The sequence below is a fragment of the Rhinolophus sinicus genome, linkage group LG07 (assembly GCF_036562045.2).
Source record: "Rhinolophus sinicus isolate RSC01 linkage group LG07, ASM3656204v1, whole genome shotgun sequence".
In the NCBI taxonomy this organism is placed as follows: domain Eukaryota; kingdom Metazoa; phylum Chordata; class Mammalia; order Chiroptera; family Rhinolophidae; genus Rhinolophus; species Rhinolophus sinicus.
The window spans coordinates 55401242-55417936 of NC_133757.1; the positions used below are offsets into that span (position 1 = coordinate 55401242).

Sequence of the window (16695 nt, forward strand, 5' to 3'; positions counted from 1 at the left end):
GCATACCTTTAGCTTTACTAGATAACTGCCGAACGGCTTTCAAAAATGATCGCACAAATTTACACTCCCAGTCATGGCACATGAAGTTCTAGCTACATCACATCCTCACCAACCCTTTTTATTTCTAGCTGTTCTACTGGCTGTGTGATGGTATCTCGTCGGGCTTTAATTGGCTTTCCCCAGATGACTAACAATGCTGGGTGTCTTTTCATATGCTATGGGTCGTTTGGATACCCACCTCCCTTTGTGTGTGTGTGAAATGCCTATTCAAGTCTTTTGATCACTGTTTACTGGGCTGTTTGTCTTCTCGTGTTGATTTAGAGAAACTCTGTATATGTACCAGAAATGAACTTTTGTCATATATAGGTACTATGAATATTTTCTCTTGTTTTGTGGCTTCACTTCTTTATTTCAATTTCTTAATGATGTCCTTTGACAAGCAGAAGTTATTAGTGCTATGTAGTGAAGTTTAAGTTACCCATCTTTTCTCTTATGTTTAGTGCCTCGTGCCTCTGTAAGAAATCTTTGAGAAGCTAGGCTTTGTGCTGGTAAGAGACATGCTGGCTTCCACTCTGGCCTCCTTCCGGTGCAGGGTTCAACAGTTATTTACTCACCCAGCCCTGAACATAAAGTCAGCTATTTATGAGTTTGCCCAACCACCTAACCCTCCATCCATGCACTCACCCCCCATCCGTCCTCTGCCACCGCATTCATCCATCCATCTACCCAATGAGCTAGCCAGTATTTATTTCCAACACCCTGAGCTTAGTGATGACGACAGGTAGTAAGAAACTGAGCAGAGATATTGAGATGAACAAGACCCCCAAGGAGCTTATGATCGGTGGGAAAAGTACATCATACACAAAATTCTTGATAGATTTCTATCCTTATGCTGTCCTGATTTCTGTCCTCAACCTGTAGCTTTCATTCATTACTCTCTGAAACTTCCATTCATTTGTTCTTCGTCTGTGACACTCCTTCTAATATTTGTAGATAGTCTCACTGCCGCAAGTCTGAGCTACAAACAGCAAAGGTGATTCTCACCTCCCTCATTTTAGATACTTGGCCTTTAATGATGCAGCCTGAGATGGTCAACAGCCCTGGTCCACCACTGGCTTCAATCCCACTTGTTCTCAGAGAAGTATTCTTCAGTGGGGGCAGGGGTCACCTCCCTCAGGGTTGACTGGCCATCAGTGGATGTTTGAAGGCTGGGCTTTTGGGATCAGTAGGTGGCCCAATCTGGAAGCTGAGAGGAAGGCAGTGGGTCTGAGCAGGAGTTTCAACAATCAGGTAACACTGGCCAACAGGGAAATGGGGGTTGGGGTGGGGGTGGAGGCACAAGCAGAAGTGTGGTCTCCTTCCAGGCTGAAGGGAATGGACTCTAGCTCTCTGTTGCCGGGCCTTAGGTCTATCTAGGGCCTAGGGCTTGAGGTGAGGCCTGGGGCTAGCAGTGGGGAGGGTAGAGAGGCTGTACCCCTTCTGGGAGGCCCTCACCTAGCCTCTAGCCACTGACTTGGCAAATACAGAAGGTGCCAAAAAAAAATGTATGCACATTCCAAGAAAGGAAAAAACTGTATTAACATTGTAATATTCAATATATACTGATAACAAAAGATGAATGCAAGTCATGTGTATACATTCTTTGGGTACCCCCAGTATGCCTCAGTTCCCAGTCTGAGCCTCTGCCTGCCTCCCTCCCCTGACCTCTTCCTGGGGACACTGGCTAAAAACCAACAAAAACAAACGGAGACCCTGGTGGCCCTGGCCCCAACCAGCAGGCCCTGGTCAATTCTCTGTGATCTGACCGCCCAGAAACCCTGGCAGGCCTGGCTGCCATCCTGCTTACACAGCACCTGCCCTCCGGAGGACACTGGCCCTTTGTTGGAGGAGGTGGCTTGTGGGGACACCCCTGAGAAGGGGCCTCACTGAGCAAGCCAGACTGGCGCCAGGCGGGACCAGGGCCCTCCACAAACAAGGCCTCCTACACAGAGTCCTACAGGGTGGGGGAAGGGCCAATTACTGAGCAGCAGTCAGTCCAACCACAGTGCCCAATAGGACTGGAGCAGGGATCAAGGGCAGGTAAGGAAACCTTCACCAGACCCACACCAGTCACAGAGATTCTTCCCTCTCCCTCTCCTCCCTCACCTCTCTGCCCAAGCTTGGTCCCTCAAACAGTGACCCTGCCAGGTCTGGATCAGGAGACCACATCCACTCCTGCCAGGAGTGACTGGACCTGCCCCTCTGGTCCCTCAACAGGCAAAGAGAGCCTGAGAGCAACCCCTCTGCTCACTCTCCTCCCAGAGATTAGGAGAGACAGAGACCCCCTGGCCTGAAGCCAGCCCCTCGTGAGCTCTGTGGCTGGGCTGAGACGCAGGTCTGTGGTGAAAAGAGAATTTTTGCCCTTTCTCTGTGCCAGGCATGGCACTAAGTGCTTTACTTACAGCATTTCCTTGGACCCCGGAGCAACCTTTAGAGGAGATGCGAAGAAGAGCAACGTAAAGTGACTCCCAGGTAGTCAGCATGGGCACAGGTGTGAGTCCAGAGCCTGTGTCCCTGCAGTGGTTGGTGCTGCCGTGGAGGGTGTCAGGTGGAAGGGTAGAGCCCTTGATGGCCAACTCAGGAATTTTCTCCTTATCCTGTAGGAGATGGGAATTAGCAGGGGATTTCACAGCGGAGAGATGTATTTTAGAATGATCAGTCCAGGCAGTTTGGACTGATGGACCAAAGTGTGGCAGTCTTGATAATGCAGGTGGCAGCCATGGGGTGGGGGGCCCAGGGCTCTCCCTTCATGGAGAATCTGTATTTAGTCGCAAGGAGTGGAGTGAACTAGGAGGCCACCTCCTCTGGGCAGTCCCAGCAACTGCGCACCGTGGGGATAGGAAGGCCTGGTCATTGGAGCCCAGTGGGGCTCCTTTAACAGCCACCTGTGGTCCGGAGCTTCCACTGGGTAGGCCCAAGCTTGGGCAGATGCGCATGGAAGTCTGGGACTCTCCCTGCTCTGTCTCCTTACCGGAACGTCTTCCCCAGGAAACGTCTGTCTCAGAGGACCCATGAGACCTCAGCCGCAGTAGAAGGGAGGGAGAGGGTGTGGATTGGAAAGAAACTGCATCTCAGCGCTTCCGCTTGCTAACACGTAACCTCAGGGACCCCACTCAGCCTCTCTGTGCTCTGGTTTCCTCATCTGAAAAATGAAGCGAATGATCTCCAGAGTTAATAATCTCTTCCTCGTGGGTTTATTACAATGACTGAATGAATGTGAAACACTCAGCTCTGTGCTTAGATTAATTAATGCACACAGGTATTAAAATTTTAGCATTTGCTCCACTTGTCATGAATAATTTGCTTTACCAAAAGCTTCCTGGGGACTGGGACTAGGTCAGTCTTGCTCTCCAGCATGTGCGCAAAGCTAGTGCAAAGCTTGACACAGAATGGGTGCTCCCTAAAGGTTTGTTAATGAATGGATGAATGGGGGCAAATTAGACGGGACAGGTCAGGGAGAGGGAAGAATGAAAGGTGACAGCTGGTTGGTAGCTGGGGTCCCTGGGTGGATGGCGGTGCTCTTGTCTGACATCTGGAAGGAGCGGGGAAGGGGCAGGAAGGATAATGGCCTCACTGGGCCATGGTACCTGAAAATCCTGTAAGCCCCCCAGGGAGCTACATGACTAGCGCTCCTGTCAGCTCTGTCAGGTGTCCACCACATATTCCCACCAGGTATTCTGTTGAACTCTAGCTGCCTAACTACCCACACACCCCCCGCCGCCCGTAAAGCTAGTGGTGTGAAATAGTGGCAATCATTTATTACTATCATCTCTCATGATTCCTAGCTGGCTAGGCTCAGCTGGGCGGTTCTTACTCAGGGCTGTATGGTGGTGGCAGGCAGATGGTGGTTGGGGCTGGAGTCCTCTCAGAGGCTTCCTCATGCACAGGTCTGGCAGGTGGGACCTCATCAGGGGCTGTCTGCTGGAGCGCCTTCCTGTGGCCTCTCCATGTGGCCTGGGTTTCCTTACAGCATGACAGCTGGGTGTCAAGAGGAGTCAGGGGAAGCCACATTACCTTTATGGTCTACAATAGGAGGACCTGCCACTCTACTTCTGCCACATTCTACTGGTTAGAAGTGAGTTACTGAGGCCAGCCCAGATTCAAGAGAACGGGAAATGATTCCTCCTCTTAACGTCAGGAATCACAATGCAATTGTGGGCATGTTTTACAACTGCCACAGCAGGGAATCACTGGGAGCTTAGCCCCACAAACTCTAGGAGATGCTCTCACATTTGGACCATGCCTGGTCCCTCAGCCTTCTGTGTGTTCTAGCTCTATGTCCTAACTGTTCTGGGCCATTTAGGCTGTTAGGCTGGAAACCTGCCTCACTCTCCCTGGAGTCCGGCCCTGGCCCTGGCCCCAGGCATCTGTCAGAAACCCTGTTATGGATGACCGTCATCTGCCAGTGGAGACTCCAATCAAGTCTTCTGCAAGACCCTACTGCAGATCGGTCGGGACTTCCACTCCTGCAGGCCTTCTCAGATGCCAGCTGATGGTTTAGACTCTTACATATCTGCCCATCCAGAGATGCTCAGCCTGGCTGGATTTCCTCCATCACTGCCCCATCCCAAGTCCCCTCTGATACTGCTCCTCAAGTGCCTGAAGAGTTGGGAGCCCTAAGCTTGAGAAGTTGAGAAGCTGAGAAGGAGAGTTCCGAGTCCTGGGACTGGGTGAAAGCATGGACAGAGAAGAGACCAGACAAAAGATAAAGCCCTGGGAAATCCACACAAAAGGGCTGGGCAAGTGGAGGTAGGACGACAAGGCAGTGAGAAGGGGCGGTTGGAGAAGTCAGTGGGACACCAGGACAGCCTACTGTCCAAGAGAGCAGATTCGATGAGACTATATTGAAGGGAGCCAGCAGCTGCAAGGATGACCGGAGGAGAAAAGTATGAGTGGGGTAAGGAGGTGAAAGCCAGTGAGCTGAGGGATGAGAGGAGGTGAGGATGTGAAGAATGTGCGTGCTAATAACTCAGCTGGCATCTGGGAAACTGCCCACAGAACATGCAGCCCGGAAACCTTGAACTTTCAAAGGCAGAGCCCCCAGGAAGTTTCTCCTGTTGGTGAAATCACAGCCCAGAACATTCCAGGCTCATGTGGGTGTTTCTCCAGAACAGACACCAACAGAGGCCAAATTCCCTTTGTGAGTCTCTAATAATGGCCTGAGTCCTCAAGTCAGAGAAGCGTGCAAGGTCTCCAGGTCCTGAGTGACCCCCTCACTGTGCCCCTCATCGCTCAATGGGACCCCAGATGCTCTGAAAGTTTCCAGACTAGAAGTCTTCAAGTTGAGCCGGTGAGCATCCACATGTTCTATGCAAAATAGGGGAGAGAAGCAAAGGAAACCTGTTACCTATCACCGAGGACATCACCAAGTAACAACAGTACTGGAAATGAGGACGGTGATAACTGCTATGCATTGAGTGCCTAGTGAGAAGTGCCTTCAGATATCATCTCGTAACAGCTCCTGAGATTGAAAGCAGACGTCCATACGCAGGCTACATCCAGGTCTACGTGTGTAAAACTGAGCTCTGAACCGGGTTCCCAGCTGGCATCTACATGGGGTTTGACTATGTCTGGGGCTGTCTGGTGAACTGGTCGGCCTGACCTACTGAAGTCCTCCTCATAGGAGGCTGGAGAACCTCCTGGGTAGGGACTGGGGCCAGCTTGGTCCAGTAAGAAACCTGTCATCAGAGAGAAGGACAATTCTGAATTCATTCTAGCATCTGTAAATGGGACTGGTCCCCTATCTTGCCTCTAGCGGGCTCATGACTGAGTCTTATAGGGGTTTAGGAGGCTGTAAGTGCATAAAGGAAAGAGAGGAGAGAGCTATTTCACTAAAACCTTTGTAAGACATTGAGGCCCAAGTAAACCTGCCATGAGGCCATGTTATGTGGATTGAATTGTGTCCCCTCAGAATTCATATGTGAAGTCAACCCCCCGTACCTCAGAAGATGACCTTATTTTGAAATATGGTCATTGCTGTTGTAATTAGTTAAGATCAGGTCATTGGGGTGAACCTTAACCCAATATGACTAGTATCTTCATAAAAGGAAAATTTAGACACAGGACAGACAGGGGAGCCATTGTGAAGAGACACAGGGAGGAGACATTCCTCGACAAGCTAAGGAGAGGGGCTCGGATCAGATCCTTTCCTCAGAGCCCTCAGAAAGAACCAGCCCTGCTGACTTCCTGATTCTTCTGGCCTCCAGACCTGTGGGATGAATTTCTGTTGTTGAAGCCCCTCGGTTTGCAGTACTCAGCCTTGGCAGTTACGGCAACGCTAGCAAACTACTACAAGACCCCCAACAAGTGAGAGGGAGGTCTCCCTGACCCATTGATGGGGCCACCCAGCAGAGCAGGGACAGCCTTGAGCAGGAGCAGACCAGCTTGGGGGTACATGTAAAACCTCCTGGGGTGGGGTAGGAGAGGCTTGGGGGAAATGCAATTATTGTGGGTCTCAGAATCTGGCCAGCAGGTAGAGTAGAATCTGAGATATCATCAATAGTAGAATCTTCTTTCTCTGGCCCCCCTGGTGAGGTCTGGGTAGACTGGGTAGCCTGCATTATACTGCAAAAGCACAGAACACCAGCATTGTTCAGGGAGGGAGGACGCTACAATCTGGCAGCGTGGATCCACACGGTAATAGCCCAGTCTATGGAGAGGAGCCATGGTCAGGGGTTACTTGGATGTCTTCAGAAAGCAAATGCTAAGACAGGAACAGATGTGAAAGATACGTATTAAGAGAAATACCTGAGAAAGGAAATGGAGTGGGAGAAGCGGGAGGCTGAGAGGGCTGTCAGACTGTCAGTCAAGTCTGACCTTGACTGAAGGAGAGAGGGAAGAAAAGAGGGAGGAAAAGAAGGAGGGAGGGAAGGAGGACAGTTGGTTGGATGGAAACCTCTTGCACAGCCCTTTGGGGAGTCCTCTAGCCAAAATCAGCCATCAGAGGGGTCCACCTCTCCTAGTGGGGAGGGGCGGGTGCCTTAGCACTCCTGTCACACTCAGTCATTGGCTGGGAATGTGGTTCGGGGCAAACGTGATGATTGATTTCAGAGCACAGTGCCTTGTGCCAACTCCTTGCAGGCAGAGATCTGAGCTATGCTTTCTCACAGCTTCCACGCTGGGGCAGTCAGGAAAGGAGGTGTGGACCCCAGTGGAGGATGATGAAAAAGCATGCGGCATTTGGGCGTAATTGATGGACCAATGCACAAAGCTGATGGTGCTGAAATGATATCCCACATCTTTTATGGACATTTCTTCCATCATTTCCAGTGAGTTTGAACTTTCTTTTTCTTATGATGACTGGCCTTTATATTTTGCATTTTGTGAACTGCCTAATCATTTTCTATTGCGGTGTTAACATTGTTCTGGTTGATTTTCATGAACCATTTTAATACTGATGTTGCACATACATCACAGGTATTTTTCTGGGTTGGTTGAAAGCTCCTTAATTATGTAACGGACATGAATTCTGGCCCACAAATACAAGTAGGCAAGAAGCACAGCTAAATTTACTTTTCTATAACTAACTTTAATTCCTTTTACAAGCTCCCATTTTGGCCAAACGGTGGAAACCATTTGAGTAATTTTGGGGAAGACCCTTCTCCTGTCCTTTCTCCCACCGTTGCCTCTAAGTCCCTGCGGGCTAAGGGGTGCCAGGATAGTGGAGCGGGGGCATCCGTCAGAGCTGTCCTTGTCAACCCCTGGTGTGTACTGAGAGCCTCATTTCTATCTGGCTATCGACCATGCCCTAGCATGATCTCGTCCAGCCACAATGCCTCCAGGTCTTCAGGCTTACTGGTCAGGTGTCACCCTGGGCCCTCTTGCCCCTCCCCCAGGGAAATCAGTCCATTGCTGCCTATGCCACACCACGGCTAGGAGAGGATTTGGAGGCCCATTTGCTGAGGCACACCATGCACTGGTTTCTTACTCCTTTCTTGGGCTCTACTCAGAAACACAGCTCAGGATGCCCCTGCTTTCAGATTCCTCGATTCATCCATAAGTTCTCATATTCCTCTGGGGAGCTTCACTTACTTGCTTCCCCTCCACAAGCTTTTTCCTCCAACCCTAGGGGTCCTAAGTCAATCAGGGTGGATGACGGTGGAGGCTGGACGAGAAGACTGGCTGAGTCATTATGCATATTTTCCAAACCAAATGGCTGTGTCCTCAGGGTGTTCTGGAAACCTCACAGCCAAGTACTGACTTCTTGGCCGTTATTTCTGAAACCCACCTGCCCCAAAGCATGGGGGGAAAGGGCAGCAAGAAATACCTGGGAAAGAAATATAGGTTACTGTTCTGCAGTTGTGCCATGGTGCCTTCTGAAGAGCAGATGTTTAACATATGTATGTCACCAAGGAGTGCCATATTTTTCTTTACAGTTCCTTCCATTTGCTTCTATATTTCCAACCATTTTGAAACCAGGAACCATATAACAGTGTTCTCTTCTGACTGTTATAATTTCATGTTGCATTTCACTCACCAATATGCCAATAAATGCCTTTGAGGTTGTGCTCTGCTCTTCTTGCTCCCACAAGCTGCCTGTACCTAAGGGATTAAATCAGAAAGTCTCAGAATCGGAAGGAACCTCGTGAGTCAGTTGGACCCATCACCCACCCACCCCCCACCCCCAAGTAGGAAGCTTCTCTATGGCATCTCTGCTTGGTGTTTCTCACACACCTCCAGTCAGGGGAGCTTACTACTTCAAAGCATTGTTAGATGAGAGCAGTGATTGATAAAAAGCTTTCTTATAAGCCCAAATCTGGCTCCCTGCTGGTTCTGCTTTGGGCCTATAGAGCCTGACTGTGTTCTAACCATGACAGTCCCCATCACCCTGGAAATGGTATCCTGTCCCCCCCACCCCACCAGTGAACAGAATTGTTAGACTGGCTCCATACACCCTTGAATCACAGGGTCTTCTGCTCCCCTTTTGGGTTGCACCTTCTGCTGAATTTGCTGGGCTCATCCATGGGCGTCTGAGGCCACTGTGGTGATTTCCTGATGCACTCAGACTAGCCCGGCATCAGGGCCTGTGACATGGACACGCTGTCTTTGGAATGCAGCCTGTGAGTCGATCAATTTTCTGAGTCTCTGCTCACCTAAAAGCTCAGATCTTTGTTACATAAATTGAGGGCTCTCCCAGCCTGATCTGGACCTGCTGACCTTTTGTACTAAAATTCAGCAACAGTAGTGATAGAGGAGCCAAGTTCTGGGATAAGGCAGAGTCAGGCCAAATACAGGCTGCTTGGCCACTTAATGCAAGGGAAGGCCCGTGGTACCTTGGGCAGCTTACATAACGTCTGTCAGCTTTGGAGACCTCATTTATACAGAGCAGCTAACACTAGTACCTGTTCTTACGGCCATATGAGGATTAAGAAATAAGGTTGTAAATTCTTCCCACAGGCAGTTGATTAAGTGTGTGATGAATGACAGCTATTTTCCTTATTGTTATCACGCATCTAAGACTGTAGTGCTTATTTTAATTAAAACACAAACACTCGCCATCAATGGTGGGCAACATCAATTAGAAGGTAGGCAATGTCAATTAAAAAGGGATTTATTCTAATGCAAGAGGGAGAGGTATAAGTGTTGGTAAGTAGACAAGAAGAGGGTCAAGCCAACAGATTCAAGAAAATTACATGGGTCAACAGGAAAAACAGATCAAAAAAGGGAAAAGAGACTGCAGACTGGCAGGTTGTTTGCCTCCTTGCAACCACAGAGCTTAGATAAGTTCTGCCCAAGTAACATTTTAGTCTTGGCAGAGGCTCAAGCCCCACTCCTGGGGAGCCTGGCAGTGGAAGCCTCTCTTTAGGATAATGATGCCAATTTGTACTGGTCAACAGAGGTGGGGATGGGGCACAAACAAAGGCTAACTGGGCTGTGCTTGAGAACCTCTTGAGTCCTGCCCACCAGATCCTTTTCTTATTGACTCAGGGCAGGAATTGTGTAAATAAACTCAGTGTTTATATGCTGCTCACCTGTACTAGTGGATGCCATCCCTGCAGGGCTGGAAGCCAATGGTAGATTCTCTAGGGCAAGAAGGCCCAACCAGAGTGGGGTGGGGGCAGTGCAGGCTTGGGAGTCAGCCAGACCTGGGTTCAAATCCAGTTCTGCCACCTGGTATCTGTGTCGCTCTGGGCAAGTCATGGGCTCCCTCTCAGCGTCAGAACCATCATCCATGACATGGGGTCCACAGCCTCTCCCCTGCAGGGTTACCACAAGGATTAAATGGGATTGAAGATCTAAGTCACCAAGCACGGTGTCAGGCTAGCTGGAAAAGAGGCTGCATGAAGAGAATGATCTCTGGCCTAATCCAGCTAAGAGGCTCTGCTCAGAGCCCACAAGCTCCTGAAGGAAGACACACAGCCCAGGGGAACTGGGAAGAATTCAGTCTCCACTTCGCACTAGAGTGACCCTGGACAAATCGCTTACCCTTGCTGGGCCTTCATTGCTTCATTTGTAAGAGATCATCTCCATTTGGCAGGGTCCCCTGAGGATCAGATCGATGTCTCCAAAGTGCTTAGTGCAGAGCCTGGTATGGAGTCATAGAGTGAGGTACCATCCCTTCCCAGAGGCCTCTGAGACCCCAGCTATTCTAGCTCAGACCCTCTGAGCATTTCCTACCAGCTCCTTTCCTCTCTCAGGCTCCATGCATTCACCTTCAAAGGAACAAGACAAAAATAGCCCATTCCATGTGTTCACCAAGATTGGTCAGCCCTGTCTCTCAGGGCCAGTTCTTCCTGGCTATGCCCATGTGGTCTTTGCCAATGACAGCTAGTGACACAAGCCAGCTGAAATGTCAGATCAGTGACAGGCTGCGTGTATAGCAATGGGATGGTCGTTGGCCTTGAAAGGGCTCTGTCTGCGGGTGGGATGCCCGTGTATTACTTATCTATAGCTGCGGAGCAAATGACCCCAACACTGAGGAGCTTAAAATAGTAGACATTTATTACCTCACAGTTTCTGTGGGTTAGGTGTCTGGGCGTGGTTTAGCTGGTACCTCTGGCTCAAGTTCTCTCAGGAACTTGCAGTCAAGCCATCTGCTGGGGCAGCAGTCACCCCAAAGCTCCTCTGGACCTGCAGGGTCCCTTCTGAGCTTGCTCACCTGCTGTGGGCAAGCTACAGAAGGTTCACGTCCACATCCCTTGCAGAGTGGCTGGCAGGCCTTGGTACCTCAACACAGGGACCCCATAGATTGCCTGAGTGTCACAATATGGCAGCTGGTGGGTGGGGACGGGGGAGAGAGAGAGACCCAGCCCAAGGCAGGAACCACAGTCTCTTTGTAACCTAACCTTGAAGTGGTGTCCCATCATTTTTGCCATATTCTGTTCATTAGGAGGGACTAGGTCCAGGGTGATGAGTACCTAACTCATTAGGGCCACCTCACATTCCTGGCGAGGGGACTACGCCAGGCCGTGACTATCAGGGCATCACAGGGGGCCATCTTAGAGACCACCTGCCTCAAAGGGGTAGGAGGAGGGAAAGGTGCCATTATAACTCTTTTTATTGAGTGCAAAGAGCCCAAACCCAATATTCCCAGCTTAAACGCTGGTTGTTCTGTGTAGCCTGGGGCTACTAGCCACCACACTCCTTAGAGCCCCAGCCTCCTCCTGGGTCAAATGAGATAACAGCCCAACCCAGCTGACCTCACAGGCTGTTTGTGGATCAAAAGACATTGGTGGCTGTGATGATACGTAAGGAAGCCTCCAAATATTACACACCAGTAGGTGTAAGGACGGCATGATTATATTATTAAGGGAAGTCAAGGGTGAAGAGCAATAAAAACCACCCGTAAAACTCCCACACAGGCATGCCTTAGGGCTCATGTCCATGGGGCACAATATCATGCACTTGAAATCACCCTTCCCACCACGACCGACTCTTCAGTGGGCCTGGGTTAGGTGGTGTGCATTCATTCATTCACGGAGGCCCTAGTATGTTCAAAGCCCTTCACCATGTCACTTTCCTTAAGATGAAAAATTCTGTGACATAGGCATCATTAACCCCTCTTTACAGATAAGGAAACTGAGGCTCAAGGAAGCCCAAAGTTACCTCTCTGAGCTCATACAGCTACATGTGATTTGGTCCACGTGTTTCCTCCTTGGTCAGGCCATAGGGACCTCACTCATAAAGTGCCACCCTCACCCCAGTGACTCTATAGCACACCGCTTGGCTTCACTGTACAGAGCGCATACAAGGTCTGAAATCATCTTTCTTCTTTTCTTTTCTTTGTAAATTGTTGTTGTCTGTCTTTCCCATGAGAATATAATGACCAATGTATTTCCAGTGTCTAGTCAAGTGTCAGCACACTGCAGGGGCGCAGATAATAGCTGTGGAATGAATGAACAAATGAGTGAACAAATGAAACGAGAAACCAGGTCTCCAGCTGAGTTCTGCCTGAATCCAAAACCCGCACTTCCCAGACACAGTGCTGGTTCACACTCGCCCCTTCCCCAGGGACTACCTCCACAGTCCTTCCAAACTCTTCCTTTGGTTGCAGCTTCTCAGGAAGACTTCCTCAGCACCCAAGGCTGCTCAGATCACACTGGGCAACAGGTACACTCAGAGGGCAAACTTCCACTCCACTTGGTGGCCAGGTAGGCTGTGCAAGAACCAGGTGGCTCGGGCATGAGCCCTGCCCTGCCCTGCCCTGCCTTGCCCTACCCTGGTCTTTGCCCCACCAGTGGCCCACATGGGTGACTGTTAAAACCCAGCTGGATTCTGGGTTTCCCCAGGCCTTCCTCTTGGGGGCTGTCTCTCCTCATTGTACCTATCCACACCCTGGGACTTGAAGGAAATTTCCCCTGCCTGCCCCTCCCTGCTTCCCACTGTGCTCTAATCAGAGCCTGCTCTGCACTGTGGTTCCTGGAAGCCAGCAGAGGGAAGCTGATGCAGTCATACTGACTTTGTAAAGGCTGGTGATGCCACAGGGGACACTCCCAGAGAATGCAGAAATCACAGTGGCCTGTTAGCAGGCTCTGGCTCTGGCTGATTTCTGAACTCTTACCCAAGAACCTCTGTTCCGGGTGCCCATGATAGATGCTCTTCTGGACCCCACCTCCAGTCCCCTCAAATGGAACTCAGAGAGATGAAGTCCACGGCCTCCTTCTACGTAAGGCACATGTCCCAGTGACTGATACTGGCAATGATTAACCATGAAAACCCCATCCCATGAGTATCCCTTCCTGGAAGGCTCTCCAGGATACCTGGAACTTCACAGCCCAGGACAACCATGACATTCACCACTGCGGTGCGTGTGGGCCACCTGGGAGAGGCCTGTTCAGCTGAGTGCCTTCCTGTCCCTATCTGTGTCCGTCTGTATCCCCAGGCTGAAGCTCAGGCCCGGCATATAGTAGGTGCTCTGAAAACATGTCTGCTCATTGGATCTTGCAAAAAGGGCCCTGGCAAGAGTGATGACGGGAGTTTGATGAGAGTCCCAGTACTTTCTGGCTATGTGACTGCAGGCAAATCCCTGTCCCTCTCTGAGCTTCAATTCTCTCATGTACAGTGGAGATCAAAGCTTGCAAGCTACTGGCCCAGAAGCCCCACCTAGGTTGTGAATATATTGTTTCTGGTTCATTCAGTGTTTAATTTTATTTTAAAATTAGTTCCCAACATTTAAAAATTGGGGAAATTTATATTAGGTTGGTGCAAAGGGAATTGCGATTTTTGCATTGTTGAAATTTGCTGTTTGATATTGGAATACATTCTTAATTATATGTGGTTATGTTATACATCATTTTAATGCATATTTCTCGCTTTATGTTTTTTTGCTAATGATTTATTACTTACTATTTATTTTAGACTATGGAAATGATGTTAGCCAAAAAGCAAATTCGAGTGATTTTTTTCATTTGAGTTCAATATGGGTCATAAAGCAGCAGAGACAACTCACAACACCAACAACGCATTTGGCCCAGGAACTGCTAACGAACGAACAGGGCAGTGGTGGTTCAAGAAGTTTTGCAAAGGCGAGGAGAGTCTTGAAGATGAGGAACATAGTGACCGGTCATCGGAAGTTGGCAACGACCAACTGAGAGCCATCAGCGAAGTTGATGCTCTTACAACTACACGAGAAGTTGCCGAAGAACTCAACGTCGACCATTCTGCGGTCACTGGTCATTTGAAGCAAATTGGAAAGGTGAGAAAGCTCGATAAGTGTGTGCCTCATGAGCTGACTGCAAATTTTAAAAAATCATTATTTTGAAGTGTCGTCTTCTCTTATTCCACACAACAACAATGGACTATTTCTCAATCAGATTATGACGTGCAATGAAAAGTGGGTTTTATACAACAACCGGTGACGACCAGCTCAGTAGTTGGACCGAGAAGCTCCAAATCTCTTCCCAAAGCCAAACTTGCACCAAAAAAAGGTCACGGTCACTGTTCGGTGGTCTGCTGCCGGTCTGATCCACTACAGCTTTCTGAATCCCAGCAAAATCATTACATCTGAGATGTATGCTCAGCAAATCAATGAGATACACCGAAAACTGCAACACCTGCATCCAGCATTGGTCAACAGAAAGGGCCCTATTCTTCTCCACGACAATGTCTGACCACAGGTTGCACAACCAACACCAACACTTCAAAAGTTGAACGAATTGGGTTACAAAGTTTTGCCTTATCTGCCATATTCACCTGACTGACCTCTCGCCAACCGACTACCTCTTCTTCAAGCATCTCGACAACTTTTTGCAGGGAAAACGCTTCCACAACTAGCAGGATTCAGAAAATGCTTTCCAAGAGTTCGTCAAATCCCGAAGCATGGATTTTTAGGAATAAACAAACTTATTTCTCGTTGGCAAAAATGTGTTGATTGTAATGGTTCCTATTTTGATTAATAAAGATGTGTTTGAGCCATGTTATAATGATTTAAGATTCACGGTCCAAAACCACAATTACACCAACCTAAAAGTTTTGCACCAACCTAAAGTTTTCGGCTTTTATTGAAAAATTAAGAGACTTGGCTACACTGTACCCGTCGTCTCACATACAATAATTGGCTGGTGTGAGCAGCAGCTGCCCCTTTAATTGGGGTGTTTGGACACAGTGCCATCTCCCCTCACTCCCCAGAGTCTTATCTAGCATGCTTCACTCAGGTATGTCACCTGCTGGCCCCCATAGACATCTGAGTTTGCAATCCCTGAACGTCCTCTCCGAGCCCAGCACGACCTGACTGTTCTTTGTCTCTGTGAGGTCTAAAGGCTGGTGTTACGGGATCCCCAGGTGATGGAAACCATTAACACAGTGGATAAGAAGCCCTTGGGCTTAGTGGTAGAGAAACTGCTGTTTCTGAGGATGACACAGAGCCTATAAATAGCCTCAGAGCCAGGTGAGTAATGATACCTGCCTGATCTCACCTGGGCCAGAATTCCTCAAGGGCTGGTTTCAGTTCACAGCTCAACCCAGGAATTGTCGCTCTTCCTGATGCTACTGAGGACAGTACAGGTAGATGACTTTACAGCTGAGCCTGTGGAGGAGGTGGAACTTTTTCCTGGCTTGGGCAGCAAGGTAGTGATGATGCTTGATTTTCCAGAGAGAGAGAGTAGAAGGAATAACATGAATGAAGGAGGCTGGTTCTTAGTCCAGGGTCCTTGGGATGAAGACATTGCACCATCGATGGACCCCCAGTTCTATCCAACGTTAGACCTCAGTCTGGTCTTCAGGGACCTCTATGATTGCCACCCCTCACCGTTACCAAGCCTTTCAGCTCATGGTCAATATCTCAGCTTTTCCTTGAAGGTGCCCTGGCTTCTCCTAGATCTGGGCTGGCTTTGGCTCATTCCCCCTCTGGAATCTCTTCTCCACATCTTTGCGTCTCTGCCACTCAAATGCAGTTCTCTCCAGGCTGATCTCCCAGGCAGACATTTTCCCAGTCCCCATCTTCCAGTTAGAAACTGTCTAACTCCTCAGTTTCTATCTTGCTGTGTTGTCCAAGCTTTGCCTTTCTTGCCCTTCCCATGCTGTCCCAATAACTCCTTGATGATAGTGAGAAAAGCTTGACATATGGAATAATCCCTGATCTTGGAGTCTGACAGACCTCTCCCAGCTCCAACACTACCCAAACTCTTGAGGGCCTTGTTTCCCCATCTGTAAAATGAAACCATCTAGGCTGTGGTAGAGAACAGACAAGCTAAGGGTTGGGGAAGGGCTTTGAGAACTAAAGTGGTTAAGTGAATGAAGGAAGCTCTTCCAGGACAGGGCTGTTCATGCTTCAGCGAGGTGGAGAATAAACTGAGAGCCTCCAGGAACAGGCTTGAGGGACAATAGGGTACCACCAATCCACTTGGTGTGGCTAAGGGCTATGTGAGCTGAGGGCCTGGAACTGACGCATGGGGTGATTCCTCTCTTCCTCTTTTAAATCTACAGTATGTACCGACATGGGGGAATCTTGGAGATGTGCTGGGCCAGATGGGGCAGGGAGTAAGGTGGCTCCTCATTCAGGCCTCTTCTACTTCACGACACAATGATAAGAAAGGAAGAGTCATTCCCCAGGACAGAGTGAGGCCCCATCCTGAGCTGCACCTGGGATGCAACTGGGGCTTCACTGAGAGAGCAGGCCTTCCTAGACCAGGAATACAGAAAAGGTGACTGTGAACTTCCAGAAAAGGGCCAAACCAGCATTCTCATGAGGCTAGGACACTCTATTCTGATCTCATGAAT

At 49.3% G+C, this 16695-nt stretch overlaps 1 long non-coding RNA gene across 1 annotated transcript; it reads left to right on the forward strand.

Moving 5' to 3' along the window:
• The first annotated feature begins 1948 nt into the window (after positions 1-1948).
• Positions 1949-14908, forward strand: LOC141572947 (uncharacterized). The gene is made up of 3 exons (XR_012498536.1): positions 1949-2079; positions 7149-7307; positions 13837-14908. It is a non-coding gene; the product is annotated as an uncharacterized LOC141572947 (long non-coding RNA).
• The last annotated feature ends 1787 nt before the right edge of the window (positions 14909-16695 follow it).